Below are 27,307 nucleotides of genomic sequence, written 5' to 3'. Positions count from 1 at the left end.
TAGCTTATTTTTTTAAGAAAAAATATTTCTTATTTACAATGGCACCTGGGTAAAGTTGGAGAATATGGCAGTGTTTCATGGACATACAGAGACTACAAGTAAATTCACTATTCGAGTAAATTCACTATGTTACAATGTCACAGCATTCGACTTAATCAAATTCCAAAGCTGGGAAAACTTTTACTATTTTACTATTTTGTCTCTTTGTAATCTAAGAATCAACACAGAAGAAACATTCAAATTTCACCAATTTTAATACACAATATTTCTAACTTACATAGATGCCACTTAAGGGAAAAAAAAAAAAACTCATGCCATTGAAGGAAGGAATTCTTTTCCTTCATTTTCATGACTCTGTCAGCTGGTACAATCATTTCTGTCAGTTATATTATCAAGTGCTGGACTTTGAAATTAGGTGATGAGATAAAGACAAAATGAGAGAGGAATTACCAGCCAAGCGTTTGTACAAGGCAGTCAGTCCTCTAGTGTCTCTGCATGACAAAAGGTCTGGGACATAGAAAAACAGGTTATATCACAAAGATCATACAGTACCACCAGGCTACAAAACAGTCCTACACCTATACAATCATTTAAGAAATACACACAGACACAAAATAGTAGGCTTCCCCCCCACAATCCAATTTGTGGTAAAATCAAGTTAATCAAATTTCAACTTAAGAATACTTCATTTGTTTATTTTCTCAGAGGTGCAAAAATTCATTAAACACTTGAGAAGAACTTTAAATATTAACCTTTTAGTTTCCTAGAACTCATTCTAATATACATTTTTTTCCTAAGCTTGAAACAAATCACAGTAAAGAAAAAACAAAACAAACAAACAAACAATATAAAATCCAACAGTCACTGGAAATGACCAAGGATTTTCTCTGGTTAACAGAATTTAAATAATAGCTTTTGACTGAGGGAACAGTGAAGTAACACTACCAAAAAGATTTTTAAACTTACAGTAATAATAGACAAAGTGCAAAGCTTTCACATTTTCTTAAACTCTGAATGAACACTAAGAATAATTATTTTTAATTTATGAGCAAGATTACTTATTCACTTTTTAGACAAGTTTACCTTAAGGTTCCCCTCTCCTACACACAATATTTACATCCCTAAAAATGAAGAAATGGAGAAGGCTCCAATCAAGCCTGTTTTATTCAACTTAACAAACAAACAAAAAGTCACCACCATCAACAACAACAACAAAAAACCCTGGGTCTATAAAGGTTGAAATTGGGCAAGAAAATAATTAGTGAGACTTTACACGTTTCAAACATAAACCTCCAAGGGATGACCAGATATTTTTAAAAGAGGGTTGAGCTGACTAAAGACAGTTTAAAATACACCACTAAGTCATGGCATAACACGCTTCAGACTCTGGCAGGGAAGGTGTGGGTTTAAGAGCACTTACTTCATAAAAGACTGAAGAGTCGAAAGAGAAATGAGGTTTGGTACCCGCGTTACTTCTCCAAAGATGGCTCCTTCCAAGTTAATCACATTCTATCTCTAAACAGCTTTTAAAAGAATATTTTAAATATTGGAGGATATTTAAATCGCACCTTTAGAAAATGAGCTTAGGACATGAAGGTCATCTGTTGGTACAAGTCACACAAAGTCCATTTATATAAGATGAACCAAAATGAAAAGAAAGGTAGGGAGAGGGGAAGCTTCACGAGCCCTGAACTCCTCTACCTGTTAAAATAACTGCCGAAGAAATTCAGGTTGAGAGAAGATTAAATAGATTGTATTCTAAAATAAAACCCTTAAAAAATAACCCAAGCACTTAAAAGGGTAAATTTTATGTATACTGTTTTAAAATGGCATTATAAGTCCATATATTCATTCAAATTTTATCAAAGTGAAACTTAAATATTTATGCAAATTTTTTTGTCAAACTAAAGAAAAATTTTCTAAAATTGGAGACAGGGCAAAGAAATGCAAAATCAAAAGAAATTGATACATAGCATGGGTTCTAAATAAAGAACCCTCTGGAGCAGCCCACAACACACATGGGCTGTCTGGCTGGGCAGCTAAGGGAAGGGACAGTACACATTCGCCTTTACTGAAGCAGGGCCTTTAGACCAAAACAAAATAGCAAGAAGAGCAGCAACTAAAAATCTTAACTGAAAACCCATGAAACTGAAGTTGAAGTCCTAGGGATTCTTTAGTCCCTCCATAACCACACACTGAAAGGACCGTTCACCACACTGACACTTCTGCCTTCAGAAGGTGGCATCAGGCAAGGCTAAGAACACAAAAGTCACTGAGAAATTTTTATCACTGGTCCTAATCCGAAGCCATATTTGTTCTCTAGCTCTCCTTTTCCATAACAGACTGCTAACAGTGTTTATTAGGATGGTAATTTAAGTCTGACAACTGGAAGTAAAGAACAGAATAAGAAAATAACAATTCTAAACAAACAGAACAGCAGAATATTCAACAGATGGAAACATGAAATTAAACACAGAATTAGTATAACTTACATGTTTTAAAAGTATATACTTCATTTATAAATATCTCTAATTGACAATCTATTAAAAATCATAAATATTCAAGTGAACATTTGAATTTTCTCTTTAAGAGTTCAGAATTCCTTCTTCAAGTCTTTGAAGATTAGTCTCCTTCTGCTGAATGTCCAAGACCAAAAGGCTTCACACAGTCAGATTATGTCTCTAATTAGACATAGAAAAGCCTTGTTGCAGTAAGACTTTGAAATTCTGTAACTCTCTTATACTTGTAGAAAGCCTATAGAGGAAAAAAAGAATGTATCAGTATAGTTCATATGTGTAAATATTTCAAATAAGATACTATTCTATGAGCCATAATTTGAAATCAAAATTCAAAATAAAAGAATATATACAATACTGACCAATGAAATTTCCATTTTTAAATGCATGTTCTGTGATTACTTATTAAAGACTGACAAAACACCCAGCTGCAGTTCTTCACTCTTGGGTTAGAAGGGGCAGATGGAGCCAGGTACTTGTTATCAGTAGATTCTAGATTAATGATGGCAACAGTGATACGAATAACTCATTACAATAAAGAATCTCTAATCATTTACAAGTGGTCTTATAAGTTCGTTCTGCACATTCCTCTCCAAATGTCCACTCCTTCCTTGTTGTCCCCCAAACACCCTACACATAACCCTTGAACACTATGGGTTTGAACTGTGTGGGGCACTTACAAAGATTTTTTTTCAATAAAGATAGGACTATAAATGTATTTTCTCTCTCTTTTTTAAAGATTTTATGTATTCATTTAACAGGCAGAGATCACAAGTAGGCAGAGAGAGAGGAGGAAGCAGGCTACCTGCTGAGCAGAGAGCCCGATGTGGGGCTTGATTGATTTCAGGACCCTGGGATCATGACCCGAGCCAAAGGCAGAGGCTTAACCCACTGAGCCACCCAGGTGCCCAAAATGTATTTTCTCTTGTGGTTTTCTTAACACTTCCTTTTCCCCAGCTTACTTTGTTTTAGGAATATAGCATATAATACATACAACATATGAAATATGTGCTAAAGGACGGTATTATCAGTAAGGCTTTTCCGATCAACAGTAGGCCAATTATCATTAAGTTCTCGGGGAATCAAAGTTGCATGGAGTTTTGACCAAATGGAGGGTAATGTTAGCTCCACAGGGGTAACGACTATTTATTTTATCTACTGCTGAATACCTGTGCCCTACATCCACCACTGTTTACAGTGTTAATAATAAGTAATTATTGAACGAGTAAATGAATGCTTCCATGCTTTGGGGCCCAGGCCCAAAAGTAAAACTCTGGAATGGGAATAATAAAAAAACAATTCTATAAACTCAGTTTAATGATAACATACAATTCAGGGTTGATAATGATAAAAATCTAATGTTTTTCTTTCTAGGACATAAGATGACATAGTACACAGTATTAAGCTTCTTTCTTTAGTCTAAGTACTTAATAAATAACAACTTCTCTTATACCAAGAGATTAGTATGTCAGGCAATGTCCTGAACATATCACACACATATTCTCAATCATTATAAAAAAATTCTAGGCATATGTCGAGGGGGGACACGATGGCGGGGGAGTAGGAGGAGGCGCCTTTTCAGCTGGTAGCCCAAAGTGAGCTGATTCCTACCAAAGAACTCCGATCACCCATGAAATCAGCCTGAGATCAGAATTATACACGTCTGGATCTCTACAGGGGCAGAGGACGCCAGTGGGCAGGTAAAGCAGAGTGGGAATGGCAGACTGATATCAGAAGATAAACAAAAGTGGGAGGGAGCCACCATAGGCGACCAGTTGGAAAGTAATACCCCAATACGAGCGAGAGTGCCCTGCTTCGAGGGACCAGCATTAACTTGGAGACTGGTTGAAAGCACTCCGAAGTAGCAAAGGATGGGGGGACAATTGTGGGAATCGGGGCAGCTAGGGACAGGGGCTTAAGTCCCCAGTCCCAGGACAGCCTCCCCGGCGCTGAGGCAGAGAGAGTGTGGCGGAGAAACCAGTTCTTGGTCACTAAGCCGCCAGCACGCCCCAGAATGCGTGGGTTCTAGCTCCTGTGAGGGGATGGGAGCCAAGCCGGTCGCCAGAACACATGAGCCCTACCACAAAGCTTGAGATATGTGCGCATGTCCCTCATGCTCCCCTGAGTTACAAAGGCCCAGCCTGCACTCTTTGACCCGCACCATTGTTTCAAAGCCTAAGACACACACCCCAAACTCTCCCCTGACAGAGGTGCACAAAAGCCCAGCCTGGTGCTTACAGACCTATGCTTCGTTCTCAGTGCCTGAGATGCGCACACGATCCATAGCTGCCTCTGAAAGAGGTGTGTGCAAGCCGGGCACTCTTAGACCCAGCAAGACCAGGCACTCCCAGCCCGGGCCAGCAGCAAAATGTCAGTGTGCCATCACTGCTTGGAACCTCTCTGGGGTCGGGAGCTCCCAGACAGCCACCACTGCCTTGGCTTTGGGTACAAGCAAAAGATCCTGTGCCCCCAGGGTCTCCAACTTGGAACCTGCTCTGCCAGCGGCCAAGGGGGAACTTATTTAGGCTCTGCACCCAGACTGAGGCTTCTCTCTGAGAGGGAGTGTGGTTTGTTTTCCTCTATAACTACAAAAAACATCAAAGGTGGTCAAGGTGAGAGAAAAAAAAAAGTGAACAAGCATAAAAACTGCCAGAGAACAAAAGCCTGAAAAAAAAAAAACAAAAAACAGTTTCCTCAGAGCCCACCCCCTTGCGGGGGGCAGGAGGACTTAACTCAGGAAACATCAATGACTGACAACCCACGTGGCAGGCCCCTCCCCCAGAAAACAAACCAAGAAAGAAAAAGAAAAAGAGAGAAAAAAAAGGACTACAAGAGAACAACCACTACTTCATAGGAAAACTTGTATTGTTCACTCGTTCCCACTATTCCAGTTTTTCTTTTTTTTTTACACATAGGTATTTTTTAACCTATTTACCATCACAGCAAGCTGTACAGTACATCAAATTCCATAATACCTTTCTAACCTGAACTTTTTGATACATACACCTATGTTTTTCTTTTGCATTTCTATTTTTTTGAATTCTTTTTTAAATTTTAGTTTAGTTTAGTCTAGTTTATTCCTTTTTTATTTTTATCCTCTAGTATTCATATAGAGTTAAACTTCAAAGTAATCCCCTTTACCCAATCAATACTACCCCTAGAGGTAAACCAATTTTTAATCCCCTTTATCTTAGGAAAGTTGAGTCCTTTAACAAAGATATCAAGATACATCCAGGAAGAATCAAAACAACCTTCCTCGCACACACTGAGAATTTATAAGAACTCTCCCATCTCCTTCCACCAGTGTTTCTGTGTTTTTTGGGTTGGTCCTGATAGCATATAAATTTTACACTTGGGGTACTTATTGACGAGGTTCTTTCTTTATTTGCATATATATATTTTTTTCTCTTATCATATACTTGTATCAGTCTTTTTATCTCTTTTTGTTTGTCTACTTCATAAATCTTACCTTGGGGCCCATCTGGGCTGAACCTTCTTTTTCATCTTCCCTTTCTTTCCTGTCTCTTCTCTCTCTCTCTTCTTTTTCTTTTCTTTTGTCTCTCATTTGGGTGGGGAATCCTGATTGCTCAGAAGTGTTCCAGGGTGCACCTTGACTGCGCCACAGTTGATACCTCCAGCTACATCTGTTCAGTCATCTCCCACCAAAATGACTAGGAGGAGGAATGCACAACAGAAGAAAAATACAGAGGATGGACCTTCTGCAACAGAGCTAACGACTACCAACATAGACAGTATGTCAGAAAGAGAATTCAGGCTAACAATTATCCAGGCGATAGCTAGGTTGAAGAAAGCCATGAATGACCAAATGGAATTGATTAGGGCTGAACTGAAAGCGACCAGACAGGATGTTCACAATGTTAGGGCGGAGCTTAAAACTACCAGGGAGGATGTTCACAATGCTCTCAATGAGTTCCAATCTAATCTAAACTCTCTCAAAGCTAGGGTAACTGAGACAGAAGATAGAATTAGTGATCTGGAGGACAAACAGATAGAGAGAAAGGATCAGGAGTAAGCCTGGAACAAACAGCTTAGAAACCACGAAAACAGAATCAGAGAAATAAATGATGCCATGAAGCATTCCAACGTCAGAATTATTGGAATTCCTGAAGGGGAGGAGAAAGAAAGAAGTCTAGAAGATATAATGGAACAAGTCCTTCATGAAAATTTTCCCAATCTCGCAAATGGAACCAGCGTTCATGTACTAGAGGCTGAACGGTCTCCACCAAAGATTATACATTCCAAAAAAAATAATAATAATAACGATACCTGATAGTCAAATTGAGGGATTATAATTGTAGGTATAATCTCTTGAGAGCCGCCAGGGCAAAGAGGCTCCTTACTTACAGAGGGAAGCCCATCAGAATAACATCAGACCTATCCACAGAGACCTGGCAAGCCAGAAAAGGCTGGCAAGATATATTTAGAGCACTAAATGAGAAGAACATGCAGCCAAGAATACTTTATCCAGCAAGACTGACATTCAAAATGGATGGAGAGATAAAGAGTTTCCAAGACCGGCAAGGCTTAAAAGACTATGCATCCACCAAGCCGACACTGCAGGAAATATTAAGGGGGGGTTCTATAAAAGAGGAAAAATCCTAAGAATAGCATTGTACAGAAATATAGAGACAGTCTACAGAAAGAAAGACTTCAAAGGTAACTTGAGGTCAATAAAAACGTATCAATAATCACTCTCAATGTGAATGGCCTAAATGCGCCCATAAAACGACACAGGGTTGTAGATTGGACAAAATGACAGGACCCATCCTTCTTTTCTACAAGAGACCCATTTTGAACCTAAAGATACATGCAGACTGAAAGTGAAGGGATGGAGAAGCATCTTTCATGCCAGTGGGCCTCAAAAGAAGGCTGGGGTAGCGATTTTCACATCAGATAAATTAGACTTTAAACTAAAGACTGTAGTCAGAGATACAGAAGGACACTACATAACCCTTAAAGGGACTATTCAACAAGGTGATCTAACAATTGTAAATATCTATGCTCCCAATATGGGAGCAGCCAATTACTTAAGAATTAAGTAAGAATTAAGAATTAAGTTAATCAAGATAAAGAGTCATATTGATATGAATACACTAATCCTAGGAGATCTTAACACACCTCTCTCAGAAATAGACAGATCATCGAAGCAGAAAATCAGTAAAGAAACAAGAGCATTGAATGACACATTGGACGAGATGGACCTCATAGATATATACAGAACATTCAACCCTAACAACAGAATACTCATTCTTCTCAAGTGCACACAGAAGCTTCTCCAGAATAGACCACATACTTGGTCACAAATCAGGACTCAACTGATACCAAAAGACTGAGATTATTCCCTGCATATTCTCAGATCATAATGCTTTGAAACTGGAGCTCAATCACAAGGAAAAGTTCAGAAGGAACGCAAACACCTGGAAGCTAAATACCACCTTGGTTAAGAATGCTTGAGCAACCAGGAGATCAAAGAAGAACTGAAACAATTCATGGAAACCAATGAGAATGAAGACACTTCTGTCCAAAACCTATGGGATACAGCAAAGGCGGTCCTAAGGGGGAAATACATAGCCATTCAAGCCTCCCTCAAAAAAATTGAAAAATCCAGAATACACCAGCTGTCTCTACACCTTAAAGAACTAGAGAATCAACAAGTCAAACCAACTCCACACATAAGAAGGGAAATCATCAAGATTAGAGCTGAGATTAATGAGGCAGAAACCAGAGATAAAGTAGAACGTATCAATGAAACTAGAATCTGGTTTTTTGAAAGAATTGATAAGATCGATAAACCATTGGCCACACTAATCCAAAAGAAAAGAGAGAAAGCCCAAATTCATAAAATTATGAATGAAAAGGGAGAGATCACAATGAACACCAAGGAAGTAGGAACAATTATCAGAAGTTATTATCAACAGTTATATGCCAATAAGCTTAGCAACCTAGATGAAATGGATGCATTCCTGGAAAACTATAAACTACCAAAATTGAACCAGGAAGAAATCGACAACCTGAATAGACTGATATCTAGTAACGAGATTGAAGCAATGATCAAAAACCTCCCAGAAAACAAGAGGCCAGGATCTGATGGATTCCCTGGGGAATTTTACCAAACTTTCAAAGAAGAAATAACACCTATTCTCCTGAAGCTGTTTCAAAAAATTTAAGCAGAAGGAAAACTTCTAGACTCTTTCTCTGAAGCCAGCATTACCCTGATCCCCAAACCAGGCAAAGACCCTACCAAAAAAGAGAATTTTAGACCAATATCACTGATGAATATGGATGCTAAGATTCTCAACAAGATCCTAGCAAACAGGATCTAACAGCACATTAAAAAGATTATCTACCATGATCAGGTGGGATTCATCCCTGGGCTACAAGGATGGTTCAACATTCGCAAATCAATCAATGTGATACAACCAATTAATATGAGAAGAGAGAAGAACCACTGGTCCTCTCAATTGATGCAGAAAAAGCATTTTACAAAATCCAGCATCCGTTCCTGATTAAAACGCTTCAAAGTCTAGGGATAGAGGGAACATTCCTGAACCTCATGAAATCTATCTATGAAAGACCCACAGCAAATATCATCCTCAATGGGAAAAAGCTTGCAGCGTTCTCGTTGAGATCAGGAACAAGACAGGATGCCCACTTTCACCACTCTTGTTCAACATAGTATTAGAAGTCCTAGCAACAGCAATCAGACATCAAAGAGAAATAAAAGGTATCCAAATTGGTAATGAAGAAGTCAAACTCTCAATTTAATCTTCCTTGAATTTAAAATGTGTAAATTGTTGAAAATATTTTTCACTTAAATTTCATTTAAATTCTCTAAATTTAATTCAATTCCTCCTGTTTTATCTTATTTACAGGCCTCATGAGTGAGTGAATGAAATTCTTCACAAAGTACTAATTACTGATGGACACCCTATGTCTAGCTGATGTTTGAAATCCCAACCCACACAGCCAGTTGTAAATACATGGCAACCACAGGAGAAATACACAATGGCGAAGGAACAATTTATTTTTCACTTCACTGCCACTTTTAGCTCACAAATGCTTGTTAAGAAAACATAAGAAATGGGGCGCCTGGGTGGCTCAGTGGGTTAAAGCCTCTGCTTTCAGCTCAGGTCATGGTCTTAGGGTCCTGGGATGGAGCCCCACAACGGGCTCTCTGCTCAGCAGGGAGCTTGCTTCCTCCTCTCTCTCTGCCTGCCTCTCTGCCTACTTGTGATCTCTGCCTGTCAGATAAATAAATAAAATCTTTAACAAAAAAAAAAAAATAGAAGAAAGAAAGAAAGAATCTCTTGGCTCCCTAGCCTTTAAAAAAAACAAAAACAAAAATAATTCTTCCTTGACTTTTTATTTCCCAGGCAGCACAGTTTTCTCTTATTTTTCTCGGATTCTTTTCTCTGTTCTATATTCCTCAGTTAGTTGGTACCATATATATCTCTGCAGGCAAATTCATATTGTTTGAAACCATGTGTGGCATAAACCAAAAGTAAACTATAGGTCTATGCAGGGGAAAATGGGGTTAAGAATGAACAGAGGGAAAATGCCTTCTCAGCTTAAAAAATAAAGAGCAGTGTGTGCACACTGGGTGGCTCAGTGTGTTAAGCTTCCAAGCCCTGGTTTCAGCTCAGGCCATGATGATCTCAGGGTCATGCAATCGAGTCCTGAGATGGGCTGGATGGAATCTCCTTGAGATTCTCTCTCTCTCCCTCCTCATCTGCCCCTAACCCCTGCTCCTGTGTGCATCCGCTCTGTCTCTCAAATAGATAAAATCTTCAAAAAAAAAAAAAAAAAAAAGGCAATGAGGTTTCATCTCCTCTTCTTTCATTTCTTTCATCACAATCTCAACCTTAAGTTTTCCTTTCCTGAACTGTTATTGCACTTGACCAAGCTATAACCAGCTGAATATGAAGTTATATTCCCCACAAAATTGAGAAGGTTATCAGAAACACTGCCTATCTCACACTAAATTTTTCCCATGACCTGCTGAGACCCTGGCTTGTGAGTGCGGATACAGTAGATAACTCTTTCTCTTTGTCGAGCAAATAAAGCAAAAAAAAAAAAAAAAAAAAAAACTACTTTAGCAGAGAAGATGATCTTTGAAGGTTGCTGAAACCAGCAAAACCCAGAAAGTCCTCACTGTGAAAACCATTCTTACCTTCCAAAAGCTTTTAAAATAGCAACTATTTCCTGTCGAGTGAATTGGAAGCTTTAGATGGGCTGTATTCTGGAAGCTTTTGGATTTCTTTTTCAGAGAATAGTATCTTCAGGGCAGTTCCTAAACGCTGAGTCTAAAGAAAATAGAGAGACATAACAATTAATCTAATAATTACTATAAAAGCTGAAAGGAATATGCAGCCGCTGTGATGAGAGTCATGAAATTCGCGTGAACTGAACTTCTCAACAAAATGTTAAACTGCATAATACAGTTTCCACCTCCTCATACTTATGCATGATAAATTTATCTTAACTGTTAAGGAACCTGAAGAGTTCAACATTTGTTGGACATAAATTACTAAAATGCCTTTTCTTACCCTAGAAAATATCACATTAGAATTACAATATTTAATATGTAACCTTGAAAGCATTCTTGACAGCTCATAGCAATTCAAAACTTAGAAATTATTAGTGATAACTACACTTAAAAATTTACCAATTATTAGAGCTAGAGAAGATGTATTAAAATAATTAAAATAATTCTGTCTCCTGATTTTTCTGACTTATCATCTTTGTGAGAAAGTAAGACAAAATATCAAACAATCCTTTTTACACTGAATACATATAGAGAGAAAGGGGCCTTCTTGGCACAACTTTCTTTGTGACTAGATGGTCTTCTTTTGATCACTAAAATAAATTCAGTGATGGAAGCCTGATAATTAAGCCTTTTTATATTTTATTTTTATATGGGTCTACAAATACTAATATTCTATTTATAACCAACAACTTCAGAAATGAATCTCAAGACTGTACCAATAGAAACAGATACAATAAAGCCAGAATCATTAGCACAGAATAGGGAAAACATTCTTACACATACAATACAGATTTAATATAATCAGCTTTTACATCAATAAATCAGAAATGCCATACTTCAGATCTTCTTTTTCAACGAACAGTGAGGGTATTATAATAAAAACTTGCAAGTTCCCAGCAGGAATATTTAAGGTTAATAATAGTTTTAAAACAGAAAACAAAACACAAACCTGCAATTTTCCCCATAATCTGCATTTGTCGCATCCAACACAGTCCATTAATTGGGAGATATTCTTGAAATGTAAGCGGAATTCCTCCTAACATGCAGAAAATATTTTTATTCTCATTAGAGCTTTATAAATTAAACTGCAGTTGTATGATTTACAAGAAATAAAAGCTCTGAAGACTAATGAATGTCTTGTGTTTTTCAACAGTCAAGAAGAAAAATGATTGGATTTGCATGGCATAACATGGCACTAAAACAACTAGCCACGGAAATTCATAACATTTATTCCACATGCTGATTGAACAAACTTTTTATTGAGATGCTACTCTGTGCAAAGCACCAACAAAGGCATGATGAGAAAAACAAAAGTAAGTGATTCATGGTTTTTACTTTTAAGGAACTTTACTGCTGCCCCCATTTGATATCTGCATAAGGCCAGTGGTAAACATATCTGTACTATGTTTGACTTATTTTTTCCTTTCTTTTTTTAATTTTTTATTTCTTTTCAGTGTAACAGTATTCATTGTTTTTGCACCACACACAGTGCTCCATGCAATCCGTGCCCTCTCTAATACCCACCACCTGGTTCCCCCAACCTCTCACCCCCCTTGACTTATTTTTCATGTATTGCTCATGTGAGTCCAAATTGGAAAGTCAGTCTTAGACCAATGATCATTTTTCATCTTTTTCCTTAGGACCACACACTGTTTGCAACGGGGGCTGCATCAGCACCTGTGATCCCAGGGCTCTATGATGGGTGTGTTCTCTCTGTCCACTGCATTTGCCAGGAGGCCTCTCCAGGGATGTTTGCTGACTGGATCCTTGCTTCCTGTTGGGGGGGTGGGGGGGTACTATTCTTCTGCTTGTGAACAACTGGGCATGGTTTCTAGGACTCTAAGGCCAGTCTCATCTGAAGCTAACAGTAGCTAGGAGTTTCTTCATCTTTTCCATGTGATAAACATAGAAAATAAATTTCACCTTATTGTACCAAGGTAAACATTTTATTCCAAAAAGCTAGAGGAAAGCAGCCCAAAACTCTGCCCACCAGAAGCCCTGCCCGGCTGCTTTCTGATGAAAGTTTCCAAAGAAACAGGACCCTGGCTAAAAGACAATATACAGAACACAGAAGTCCTTTGCTCCTCATTCTCATGTAATTCATGTTTTTGGGAGGAAATGGAAAAAAAGGACTTAAGTCCTCATTTATACACCTTTGAAAAATAGAAAACACAATTTCCAGCAATTCATAGATGACAGTTAGTTCTTTTCTCACTCCTATCTTCCTTCTCCACAAAGAGAACCAGAGTTACTTATATAAATACTTAAAAAATAGGAAACATTACAAAAATAAATTAATGTTATAGTCAATACCACAATAGCAATATACCCTAAATAATCATAAAACAAAACTACTTTTCAAAACCAAAATACAGTTGTGACTAAGTTACTTCACTTCAAAGAAGCACCACGAGACTCTTACCAATGGAGGATCACTCAGTTCTCATTTATCAGTGAGCATCTAAAATATCTCATGGCCAGATGTGTTTGAGAATTCCAAATTTTAGAAATATAGTACATGCATTACTTATGAAACACCCCACCAGAGTGTGTAGCAACACCTAGCAATCATATACATTAATGGTTCTGTAGCAAAACACAATAATCAAACAAAGCAGAATTTTTTTTTAAAAGCACTATAAATAGCCTTTTGTCAGTACAGGTCAGGTTTTGCCAACAAATTAATTGGCACCAAACATAAGAAAAATGTTTCAAGTTTTGGAGTTTTCTGGATTTCAGAACTACATATATAAGACCTTGGAGCTGCAAACAGAAGACTATTTGCCATTCAATTTCAAATACTTTTATGAACATTTTAAGGCTATAATGTATTCCTTGATATGCTGTAAGCGAATGAAAACAAAGAGCTCCCAATATGAAATTTGAAAATGTTCCTAAAATACATTCTCCTTTGATATCGCAGGGTAACAGGTAATTTTTGCCTTTTATGTTAGAGTCTATAAAGACAAAAGCATAATAGTTCCAGAAACTTGAACATCCCATAAAATATTCCATAAAATAAACTTTAGGAAAATACACTGTTTATTGCCTTCAAAGTGGTGAACAGTCATGGTTTTTAAAATCAAAACAATATGCACTGTGATTTTAAAGTGAGAAAACTTTCTCTCAAAATAACACCCTTTAAAAAAACCTTTACAAAGTTGCCATATTCACTGGTCAGTTAACAACAGAAGCTTCACTAAGAGGCGGCCAAACTTTCTTAGAAAGGCAAAAGGAATTGCAAAGTCTGGAGAAGGGGCTTTCTGTGCCATTTATAATAAAACCCAGTCAGACCAGCTTCAACGAGGTGCAGGGCTGGGCAAGAAGTGTTTGGATGTAAGGGATTAAAACACAGCCAGTCAACTGCTCTCCCCTCCCCAACTTCGTCCTCCAATCAAGAACATTTTACCTTTAATGACTTGGGCCCCTTTTTGTCACCTGCAAACATGGATTTCTTGTCAAAGTGCATGGGAAAGGGCGTGATGAAATGACAACACTAGAAGTTACAAACGAAAAATTCACGTACTATATAGTAGAGCTCTGGCATAATTTTCTATCCCCACAAATATTTACAATTTGTAATTTACTTGTGGGTAAAGTTTAATAACACAGGAAGGTGGCACACAGGTCACATGTAAACTACTCAAAAAAAGAGTAAATCAACATAAGATGGCTTTGTAATTTATAAGACTGTAATGTTTTAAAGAAATTACATGATAAAAATCATCAAAAATTGAACTTAAGAGCAATTTATGTGAAAAATGTGCAACACTCTGTTAAAAAGATGTTTTAAGTTTTAATGCATAATTTGAACACTTTTTTAAAAAGGTTTTATTTATTTGAGAGAGAAAGAGATCAAGTACACCAGAATGGGGGAGGGGCAGAGGGAGAGGGAGAGGCAGACTCTCCTGCCAAGAAGGGAGCCCGATGCCAGACTCAATCCCCAGGACCCAAGGACCCAGCATTGGGACCAGAGCCGAAGGCAGATGCCTAACCAACTGAGCCACCCAGGCATCTCTAAACACTTCTTTTATTTATTTATTTATTTATTTATTTATTTGTCTATTTATTTATTTAATTTATTTTCATAAAAACAGTATTCATTATTTTTTCCACCACACCCAGTGCTCCATGCAATCCGTGCCCTCTATCATACCCACCCCCTCGTACCCCAACCTCCCACCCCCCTGCCATTTCAAACCTCTCAGACACTTCTTAATCCAACTTTGGTTCATGCTCATTTTAACAACCAGTGAACTGAAACTCTATAGAGAGCATTTTTTAAGAAGAGGTATATTCTAGAAGGTAAAGCTAATGTTCTCTTAGGTATCTACTTTCATGTGGATAGCATCATCTGAATTTAAACAGCAACTGAGGGTTTTGGAGAGGAGGGTGGTGGTAGTTGGGTGATCCTGATGGTGGGTATTACGGAGGGCATGTATTGCATGGAGCACTGGGTGTGCTGCATAAACAATAAATCTGGGAACATGAAAGAAAAAGTTAAATTTTTAAAAATTGGTTTAAAAAAACCCCATTAAAATCACATTAAGCTTTGGGGCACCTGGATGGCACAGTCAGTTAAGAATCCTGTTCTTGGTTTTGGCTCAGGTCATGATCTAAGGGTTGTGGGATTGAGTCCCAAGTCAGGCTCTACAATCTGCCTAGAGTCTGCTTAAGATTCTCTTTCTTTCTCTTTCTCTCTCATCTGCTGACATCCCTTCCCCTCACTTGTTCTAAGATAAATAAATCTCCAAAATAAAATAAAATAGCATTAAACTTTGATACTACATAAAACTCAAAGTTCTGTTTGAAAATAGAGCTGACTCTGAAGTGTGACTAGGCTGTTCTCCTGGTCTACTGACCATGATCCTTCTAAGTTCTAATTTTCCCTCTTCCTAACTTTCCGGAGTCAGTTTTGGTTTTATTTCAAGCATTACCTCATTCCTATTCCGAGTGCAGAATTTCAGATCACGGATACCCAATTCTTACTTTGTATCTTGGAAGATATTCAGTAGAAGCATTTTTGTGTCAGCATCTTCTTCTACATTTCCAGTGTAAAGATCTACAATTGAGCGTTCAAAATACAGGGCCACCTTTGATTAAGCACGAAGCTCAATTAAGTATAAGAAGTATAGATTCTTAAGCCTTCTTGGACCTTCTCCCTTAGTTTCCACAGGGTCAAAGCAGCGTTTAAATTCCTTCATATTAGGTCCCCAGCTAAGTTTACCCCAGGTTTCTAAAGAGAAAATGAAATACAAAATACAGCTTTAATAAATAGGATTTTTTTCTCTAGAGAATATATATAACCCCTCCAAGAATTTTTACACTAATGGAAGGCAAGGTTTGTAGATAAAAACGTGATTACATCCCAAAAGATAATTTGCACACAGATGTAAATTGATACTAGCATGAATTCCAGATATGAGTTTATAGAAGATTCTCTTCTCCAGGCACAAACCTATTATGAAAAATATTGAAAAAGAAATCACATCCATTTAGATTACAGAAATACTGAATCAAGAAGATTCAGTACACACGCTTATTTTTAAAGTTAAGGTTCAAGGACATTAAAAATAATCAAGGAATAATATAAAATTATTTGATCAAGATGCTCTCCCTAGAAGATAAAATAAGATTCTGACTTTAGAATGGAGTTATGACTATGATTACTTAATGCAGAATAAGGCAGAAAATGTGGGGCTCTGGAGGTCAAAGCACTATGGATGTACCTGGCAAGCTCCCACACTACCTAGAAGGCAAGAACACAGATTTTTCATGGGTTTGGCTAAACTAAAGCAAATGTAATTCAAAGTCACTGCTTTGGCTTAACAATGGCTGTTTCTCCCATTCCCTTCCCTAGAGATGTTCTTTCTGTGAATCTACTGGATCGTGGTGGAAGAAGAGACTGCATTCCATTTTTCCTCTTCCTCCAGATTCTTTACTGTGTCTTACTAATCCTCTGTCCTAGAATTCTCCAGGCCTATGTAACTGTATGGTCCACTTGCAAGGAGCTCAAACTTGGAGAAGAGTCATCTAGGAACTTTAACTAATAAACAATATATGCTAACTATCTACCATGTGAACAGAACCATATCAGATGGAGTGATGGAATATGATGGAAAATTCTTTTATGTAGATTTCTTAAGCCTTCTGCTCAAATGGAGGTCAAGATAATTCCACTCTCCTATCCTACCTCTGCCTCAATTTTAAAAGATTTTTTCTTATTATAAGAGTAATATGCATTGTAAATATACTTAACACCACTAAATTTAAGATGGTTAAGATCGTAAATTTAACATTATATATATTTTACCATAATAAAAGAGAAAAAAATTCTAGAAACAGTTCTTTATAGATAATTTTTTTAAATAAAGAAAAATGCAAAGACCTAAGTTTTAAGAATCCACTAAACTCAAAGCAATTGGCTCTTTCCTTCCCTTACCATCCAAAAGCATTTTTTGGCTTATGTCATTTTTTTAAACTACTCCTGAGGAAAATGGGTTTCAATAGTGGGAAGGAAATAAGAAATAGCCTCATTTATAAGCTGAGGGATTTTTGAAATGTAAGAGTATATATGTGGCTTACTTTGCATTTTTTCCCAAGATCTTTTAGATCTTCAATTTACTCTATGTTCTACCCTATATGTCTCTAAAGCAAGTATTCTCACAGGAAAAAATAATTCTTTTGAGATTTCATTCTCTAATTCAGAATTCTTGCTAGAATATTCCCATCTTTACAAATGGGGACCAAAAAGTAAAAATTAAGTTCTTTTTTTCAGCTTCTTCTAAAAGTATATGGGAAGGGGTGCCTGGGTGGCTCAGTGGGTTAAAGCTTCTGCCTTTGGCTCAGGTCATGGTCCCAAGGTCCTGGGATGGAGCCCCACATCAGGCTCTGCTCAACAGGGAGCCTGCTTCCTCCTTTCTCTTTGCCAGCCTCTCTGCCTACTTGTGATCTCTCTCTGCCAAATAAATAAATAAAATCTTTAAAATAAAATAGAAGTATATGGGCAATTTTGAATGTTCAGGGTAGCAAGGTATACAACCATCATGAACAAGTTAGATAAAACATTAGTTACTGACTTTTCTTCTAGTAAAACTTTCAGTCAAATCTGTTACCAAACATCAAAATGATCAAATCTGAAGTTCACTTTCTCTTCCTTCTAACCTACCTTTCTAAGTAGTGCTTACACCTAAGATGACCTGAGAAGGAAAAACAGACAAAGTAAAGCTTGTGAAGATTCATATGCTTAGAATAAGAGCGTAAACCAGGAGGCCATTCTCCTTGGTAAAGCCCTCAAAGCTCTGTACTTGAAATGGGGATGGATAAGTGAGAGTGAGGAGTAGAAAGATACTTCAGTAAACTGAAAATTCGGTAACTTCAAGCAAAATGGTAAAAATAACACATGTGCCAATTGAGTGTACAAATAAGACCCACAATACAGTTGGCAGGAAAATGCTGGACGGCTTTTCCCTGCATGATGCAGTTCCAACCACAGAAGTCCTGACGGAAGTGTTAAATAACGCAGTAGGCAACACGGTAAGGCTACGTAAAATAATTTTCCCTCATACTCCTTCACTCCATCTGATACGATTCTGCTCAGATATAACAGTCAATGTACATTGTTTACTGGTTGAAATTCCTGGATGAGTGTTAAGTAACATCTGCAAGGACTGATTTACAAAGTAAAAATTTACCAGCTTCTATTTCTTTCTTTTCCTGACTAATATTATTTTGTTATTATGTTTGTTAGTCACCATATAATACATCACTGGTTTCTGATGTAGTGTTCCATGATCCATTGTTTGAGTAACACTCAGTGCTCGTCACAACACACACCCTCCTATCACCCATCAGGAGGGCACCCAAATCTCTACCCTCCCCCTCTGAAACCCTCAGATCATTTCCCAGAGTCCATAATATCTCATCTCCTCCTCTGATTCCTGCCCCCTTCAGTTCTCCCTCCCTTCCCCTAATGTCCTCCGTGCTATTCCTTATGTTCTACAGATGTGTGAAACCACATAAAATTGTCTTTCTCTGTCTGACTTGTTTTACTTGGTATAATCCCCTCCAGTTCCATCCATATTGATGCAAATGCTCATCCTTTCTGATGGCTTAGTAATATTCCTTTGTTTATATGAACCATATCATCTTTATCCATTCATCTGTCGAAGGGCATCTTGGCTCCTTCTACAGTTTTGGCTATTATGGACACTGTTGTATGAACATTGGGGTCCATGTGCCCCTTCTTTGCACTACATCTGTGTCTTTGGTGTAAACACCCAGTAGTGCAATTTCTGGGTCAAAGGGTGGCTCTATTTTTAACTTTTTGAGGAACCTCCATACTATTTGCCAAAGTGGCTGCACCAACTTGCATTCCCACCAACAGTGGAAGAGGGTTCCCCTTTCTCCACATCCTCTCCAACATTTGTTTTTTCCTGCCTTGTTAATTTTTGCCATTCTATCTGGTGCATGGTGGGATCTCAGTACGGTTTTGATTTGAATTTCCCTGATGGCTAATGATATTGAATATTTTTTCATGTGTCTGTTAGCCATCTGTATGTCTTCTTTGGAGAAGTGTCTTTTGATGTCTTCTGCCCATTTTCTGACTTGATTCTTTGTTTTTCAGGTGTTGAGTTTCAGAAGTTCTTTATATCAGCTTCTATTTCTAACAATACAGAGCAAGCTCAACTATCCAATTTAGAGAGTGGGTCTCTTTCTTTTGGATTTAATTTCATTCAAATTTACCTTCATCAAGTGATTTATAAGACATTGATTATAATTTTTTCTCTCACAAAAGGGCTAGATTTACAATAATAAGATTATATGACATTTGGACACTGTGTAAGTAAGATGTTTGGCAATTGTCAGTTTATGGCCCAGATGAGGAAACAATCTCAGAAAAGTTGAGTCAGTCACCTATAAAAATAAGAGTATTCTCTGAAACCATATATCAATATTCAGGGGTTCTTATCAGTAGGATAGCACAAAAGAGGTTAATACAGAATACCCTAGAATTCATTATTGCCCATACATTTCACTTCCATCTTCCACTATCAATATTCAGAATCTCTTACCACCTCTTTTAACCTAAATACTACATCTCACAATTTGTGTCTTTACAAGACAGCTAATGAACAAAGTCAAGAATCATCTTCCCCGTGGGCCATTTAACAATACCACTGCTAGTATTAGTGGCATATAAAAAACATTCACCTTAAAAATGGCCAATATATGTAGACACTTCATTAAAAACGAAGAGAAATTATGTTCACAAGTTGACATCACCAATTAGCAAACATACAATAGAATTAAGTACTTAGTTTTACCCTGTAGAGTTCCTATAAGCTTATGATCTCCATTCAACTTGCTTATCTTTCATTAATATTTTTAAATTTTTATTTTCATAAATGAATGGCAATTTGGTAAATTTTTAAAAAGCATCATAAATCCAGTTTTTTAACAAAGCTATTAAAATCCTAGAATGTTTCAGCTTTCCATTAATAGCATTCGTATTTTCAACACTAGAAAACATAAGAATTCAAAGTATCTACTGGGATCTATATTGCTTTATCCTTTAATTAGACAAGTTTAGGCTATATTAACATGTGTAAACATTGTTTAAAATCTGCTGAAACCTAATTTACTTTCCCTCAATTTCATATATATATATATATATATATATATATAAATATATAAATAATTATATAAAATACATAAATTATATATAAATGTATAAATAAGATATATATGATATATAAGATATATATATAAGATATATATATATAAGATATATATGTTATATATAAGTTATATATATAAGTTATGTATATAAGTTATATATATATTATATTATAAAAGAGGCCTTCTTTTTGGAAGGAAGATATATATGTTATGTATATAAGTTATATATATAATATATATCATAAAGAAAGATATATACAAGTTATGTATATAAGTTATATATAATATACATATCATATATATAATATAAGATGCCTCTGTTTACAAAGTAGGTTTGCATAATGGTTACTATAAAGCAGTGTGGATGAGTGGTATATACAGAATTAATTTTCATACAGAATCAAAATAACACTGAGAAGCCGGTTACAAAAACCTGAGGACAGTATCTGTCCTGTGTATTTCCCTAATGCTGATAATTCTTGGCTGAGCAACAGCCTCAAAATTTTAAGCCACTGTATCCTAAAATACCGTAACTTAAAATGTATTATTCTCTTTCAAGCTCTGCTACAATTAGTTGTCTAGGTAATGAATCCTGAACTTACAAAATATATTAAATTAATCCATACATTTTTAACAAGAATCCAATAAATTTAAAATGTAGACATTTAAGTTTACCTTCCAGCCATGTGTAGAATGATTCTCCTTTAAAAACAAACAAACAAAAAACCAAAACACACACACACACACACACACACACACACACACACAGATTTGGGGTAAAATATTTTAAATAGTCATTTATAAATTAGAATAAATTAAGTATATAAAATATTTCCTATAACAGACAAGGAGTATCTTCAGAAGTGGCCACTGCTTCATGTGAAGTAGAAAAATAGGGATATGGTTCTGGGAAATAAAGCCCTGAAGAATTCTGAGTAATTTTGGACAATTTTCTTATAAATGACAATTAACTGAACAAAAATTTTAAGAAACATTTCAAAATATTTTATAAATCTTATTCATTAGAAGGATTAAATATCCTTAAGTATGGAAGGTTAAAAATCTTAAATTTGCTTTTGATAACAACCATAGAATTCCTCTCCTTAAAAATTCTAGAAAAAACAAAGTGAACTATAATACAAAAATCAAATTAGTAATTATTCCATTTTTTCCCTGAGTAGTAAAGCTATGTGTATTTCCTCAATTATCTAAGACTACTAAATTTCAAGGAATATTTTTAAAATCCCTTAATTTTCAAGATAATTTTTCAGAAAAGTCAATGACTAGAATACAGAGGGATCTGACTTACCTATGTACTAATGCTAAAACATCTATTTCTAGATCAGTACTATTCTGAGAGCAACAAAAATGGCAGTCAATACAGATCAAAATGATTCATGCACTTTGTAAGTTACCTAATTCTGTTTTAAGAAAAGCAAAGCATAAGAAAAACTCAACACATATATGACTGAGCAAGGATTCTAGGAGATAAATTAGATGGTGAGGAATTGCTTTGTTTCCCGAGACTCTTTACACTTTGCAAAACTACACAAATGTTTCCCCACATACTAATTCACTCAACAAACTCTTCCTAAGGGCCATTGATCATGGTCTGACTTGTTTACTTAAAAAAAAAAAAAAAAAAAAGAAAGAAAGTTGAGAGATCATCTCCATCATTTACTTTGATGTGCCCTGTTGACTGGTCATTACAATAGTTCTTCAGTCTGATGAAATCTACAGTAATAGGAATGGATCTATCACAATTTCTGTTCAGTGCTTTGATACCACCCAGCAGGAATTTATAGCTTCCCTCGAGCAGACAGAGGTCTATGATGTGACGGCCTCCCATGTCTTCATCACATCTTGAGTAAGCTGCTCGGTCCTGTCCATAATTCCATGAGGAATAAACACCTTTTCCAAATCCTCAGCATAATGGTTGAGGTATACAGAATAAGTCTAGGTGATCACCTGGTTTATCATCACTCATCATGATGCTGGGTTTGCCACTGTGCAGCCCAGTGGGCTTATGGGTTAACCGCAGCCTGGAAAGGAGGAAGCCGGGGGCGTAGTAGAGGAGGTGGAGGCTCCACAGAAGGTGGCAACAAGTGGGAAAGCTGAGCGATGTGCTCGCTGTTGCTCTCTAGGCCGCTGCTGGAGCAGAGGCCTCTACTTCCCAATCCTGTAGTCATTTATAGCTCCTATCTTTTTCCATACCCCACATCAAATCCTTCAGCAGATCCTGTCAGCTCGCTCTTCAAAATCTGTCCAGAATCTGACCACTTCTCATCATTTCTACAGCTATCACAATTCTGTCTTACCTGGATTAGTACAATAACCACATAACATAGCACCCAGCTGCTCAAAGCATTCGCTCCAGTCCTCCAGTGACTTTTCATTCCACTCAGTTTAAAAGCAGCATTGGTAGCTGTCTTCAAGCCCTCCACCCCACCCCACCCCTGCCCCCATCCCTAGCATCTTCTGACTCAGTCTTCTACTATTTTGCCCTTGACCACTGTACTCCAGCCACACTGGCCTTCTTGGGAGGCTTCAAATCATCTAGGCACACTCCTGTCACAGGTCCTTTTTACTAACAATTATACATGCCTAGAATACTTCTCTCTCAGGCAGCCATATTATGACTTACGACTTGTGCCTTTATGGGCACTTTGTTCAAATGTCCCATTATTGCTGTGCCTTTCTCTCACCACCCAATCTAAAACAATGCCACTTCCCCATCCCCATCCACACCACCCCTAGCTCTCTGTCATCCTTCTCTGCTTTATCTTTCTCCCAGGCACTTATCACCACTTTACTTACTTCTTATATATTTTACTTTTTTACTGCAGATCTCCAAAGAGGATTAAGCTTCATGAGAAAAAGAATTTGTCATGTCCACCACTATATGCTTAATACTACTCTAGAACAGTGCTTGATATATATTGTAGGCATTCATTAAGAAACACTAATATGCAATAAACAGATTAAAAAATGCTCAAACTTACTAGTAATCAACAAAATACAAATTAAACAAAAATAAGATGCTATTTCATCTGCAAGCATTATTAATTTTTGGCAAGGATGTGGAGACCAAAACCAGTTCTCAGCCCCAGAGGCAGTACACAGCCGTACAAACACTATGGAAAGCCCTCAGGCAATATCAAGAACAGGTACACGGGGGCATCATAAGGTTCAGCAATCTCACTAGTGCATGCCAAATTTCCTACTGTATGCCAAAAAATTTATCAAGGCACTCAAGGTCACATAATTTGTAGAAGTAAGAAATCTGAATAATTCAAATGTCTATCAGTAGAGGAACAGATAAGTAAAATAGGTAATAGTCATCTGATAAAAACCATTCATCAGCTGAAATGAGACAAATCTCCCATGTTTTAACATAGATCTAGAATGCAATATGTACAGTGTAAAAATAAATTTGGATGTTAAATTCAGTATTATTTTATATAAGGAAAAATAAAATCATATGTAAAATAACCATCATTTTATATATATAATAAAAACAAAACCATAGATGGATTCATGATAGTAGTTACCTCTAAGAAGAAAAGAGAACAGAATTGGGAAATAGGGCATAGGGATTTCAAATTTATCTACATTTCTCTATTTTTAAAATCATAGTAGAAAAAGTTAATATCTAGTCACTAAATAAATAACTAAATAAATAAATAAAACGAATATATTTTATTATCTTATTATGTTATATTATCTTCTCTAGTTTTCTAGATTAAGATTTTTCAATAAATAATGACTGATAACTTTATTAAGTCTAACACTTATAGTATACAAATGCCAAACTAAGCAAATAGGGAAATTAAAAAGATTAGTAATAATCCATTCCCTACTCTCAATTATAGATATGTTCAGTCATTTCATAGTGCATAATCTGAGACCACTCACAAATTATGTTGGCCTTCACAAGCAGGTTTTACTTAGAGAACATAAGGAAAAGTCAATAGGGAAAAAAAATCTATGAAACTTACTAGTCATGGTAATCAAAACTTTAATTGTTCAGAATGTAACACACAGACTGAATTACTATTTACAAAAGACTTAGAAGTTCAAGTTCCTTTTCCTATAATAACCAGGAAGAATAGATCCATAAGTCCTGTTAGCAGAACAATCTTCTGTATTTTCACATTTTGATAAAGTCACTATTGATGATATATTTTTGAAATTTAAATTTAAAAAATTTAATTTAAAAAATTGATATATTTTTGAAATCCACTAAGAGGAGGAAGCAAAGCAATCATGAAATTTAGGATGAAGAATAACTTCATAAGAATGACTAGAAAAAAAAAAGAGAATGACTTGAAACTTTACTGTTTCATCAAAATCACAAGAAAAACAGAATATTTCTGATATAAATATACTAAATAAGAGAATATTTTTTAAACTTGCCTTAACGTGCTGTTAATTGCTCCCAGTTTATTAGCTTGCTCACAGTCTTCTAATTCTTTGGTATCGTTTGCCACTTTTGAGTACTGAAAGGAAGTACATAGTAAGTTTAGTAATAACTATTAGCTTTCTCTCTATTTCAAGTTCCAATGGCAATCTGTCAGTGATGACACAGATACATCGTATTATCAAAACCTCTTACATAGGTAAGAAATGGAAATCAAAATGAGTCACAAATTCCCACCAAAGAAAGAAGGCATTAAAAACAATTACCACTGGTATCCTGGTGATCATGTAAAATAAGAAAACCCTCTTGGGAAAGTAATTTGACAATATTTATCTAGAGCTATAAAAATGAATAAACCCTTGAACCAACAGTCTTACAACTTAAACCATATCCAGAGCAACACTAAAAAAAAAAATAATAAAGTACAACCACTTTAGAAAGTATTTGGTACTATCTCATCATGATAAGATAGGCATAATCAATGGCCCAGCAACCTTACTTCTAAATATCTACCTAAAGATCTACCTGTCTACTCTTACATGTGTACACAATGAGACAAAGGATGAAAATGCTGATACATCACTGTTCATAACAGCAAAAAACTCCAAACAATTGAAATTCCCATTAGCAGAGGAAGAGCTAACCAATGAGATACTCATACAATGGAGTACTACACAACTATTAAAATTAACAAAGCTACATATATCAACAGAGACAAAATTTCCAAAAGCATAATGAAGAATAAAAAATAACTGAAAAAATATTTTTAAAATAAAAAAAATTTAATGCCATTTAAAAGTACTATGCCTCAAATACCTTGATAACTGTGTACCCTATACAATATAAACCTGAAGATGACAGGTTGACTAGTTGAAACTCAAGACTAAAAATACATGCATGATAAAACACCTGTTGCACAGGGCATCTGATACTATAATTATACTTTGCTACTATAGTTCTTCTACAGAAGACAGGATTGATGTATCTCAAAAGAATCTATATAATTTAACTGTAAAATATTCAAGTTCTCTGCCTGTGGCAAGAATTAGAAAGGTGGGACTATGGAGCAAAATGTTCCCACTGCCAACTAATTCCAGAACAGTTCTCTTCTATCAAGCAGGAATTGGTAAGTTTCACAATGTAAAGCAAAAAATATTCAAGGAAGAAAAGTAACTCACCTTATTAGAACTCCCAGCTTTAATTCCGACTGGAATTTTGCTCTTAAAAGAATAAGAAAAATTTAGGAAGTTATCTTCATTTTTTCTTGAGATTTCTTCACAAATTAGTAATGCCACTGCTCAAATACAGAGACTATTTTATTCTATGATGAAAAAAATGAACATTCATTCAAACTGTTTTCATACTATCTAATAAAAAATAATTTATGGACTTGTAAATCATAATTTAGCAAACTGATCGACATATACAAAATAACAGTGTCAAAATCAGCTAAAATCTTTTTAAAGATTTTATTTATTTATTTTCCAAAGAGAGAGAGAGATCACAAGGAGAGAGTCAGGCAGAGAGAGAGAGAGGGAGAAGAAAGCTCCCCGCTGAGTAGAGAGCCCGATGTGGGGCTCCATCCCCGGACCCTAAATTCATGACCTGATCCGAAGGCAGAGGCTTAACCCACTGAGCCAACCAGGCACCCCCAAATCAGCTATAATTTAAAGTGTAATGCAGTATGGAATAGTTCACATAATTTTTAGGTTAAAAAAAACTGACAAAAATCACTATTCCATAAACTTTCCTACCACAGAAAAAGAAGCTTTAAAAATTTTCTTTGAAAAATTTTATGCTCAATCTTAATTTCTGCTCTAAGCTGACATCTAACGTGAAGGCAGTTTGGGATTAATACTGACAGAATCAGTTCCTTGGTGCACAGGATTCACCTTGGTTTACCAATCAAGGTAATCAGGGTTTACTAATAGAAAATCCCTATGTCCAGCTTTTTTTTTCTACAAAGCCAGTAATTAGTTTCAGGCTTTAATAAGCAAACCTAGAAATCATTATAACTGGTTCATCAGATACAATTTTAAACAAAAAATCATATCTGAAAGCAGAAAATCACAGGTTGATCCTCTAATCAATCTAGGGGACTGATTTCCAGCATTGGAATCTATGGTATAGCAAAATACCTACTAAAATCTTTTCATGTGTCATGGTAAATTTTAACTTAGGTAAATTTAACCAAATATTCAGAATAAATATCTTCCTGCCAGGTGGAAGAATATAAATAATGATTAGAGATATTTCCCTAATCAATAAAAAGATTAATAGATTAAAACATTACTTGTTGCTAGCATTTTATTATTTTAGCATTTGCTAGTACATCTAACAAACAAAAGGCAGAAGAGAGAAGACTATAAAACAAGTCAAATCTAATAGCCACAAACCTGAATT

General features: G+C 36.1%; 1 pseudogene; it reads right to left on the bottom strand.

Annotated features, from left to right (window-relative positions):
• Nucleotides 1-235: 235 nt before the first annotated feature.
• Nucleotides 236-27,307, bottom strand: part of LOC123394181 — a 48,420-nt pseudogene continuing 21,348 nt past the window's right edge.

This window comes from Mustela putorius, unplaced genomic scaffold (assembly GCF_011764305.1).
Source record: "Mustela putorius furo isolate JIRA1106 unplaced genomic scaffold, ASM1176430v1.1 tig00001657_pilon_pilon_pilon, whole genome shotgun sequence".
Taxonomy (NCBI): domain Eukaryota; kingdom Metazoa; phylum Chordata; class Mammalia; order Carnivora; family Mustelidae; genus Mustela; species Mustela putorius.
The sequence above is the reverse complement of the archived record's forward strand: the minus strand, read 5'-3'. Positions and strand labels throughout refer to the sequence as shown.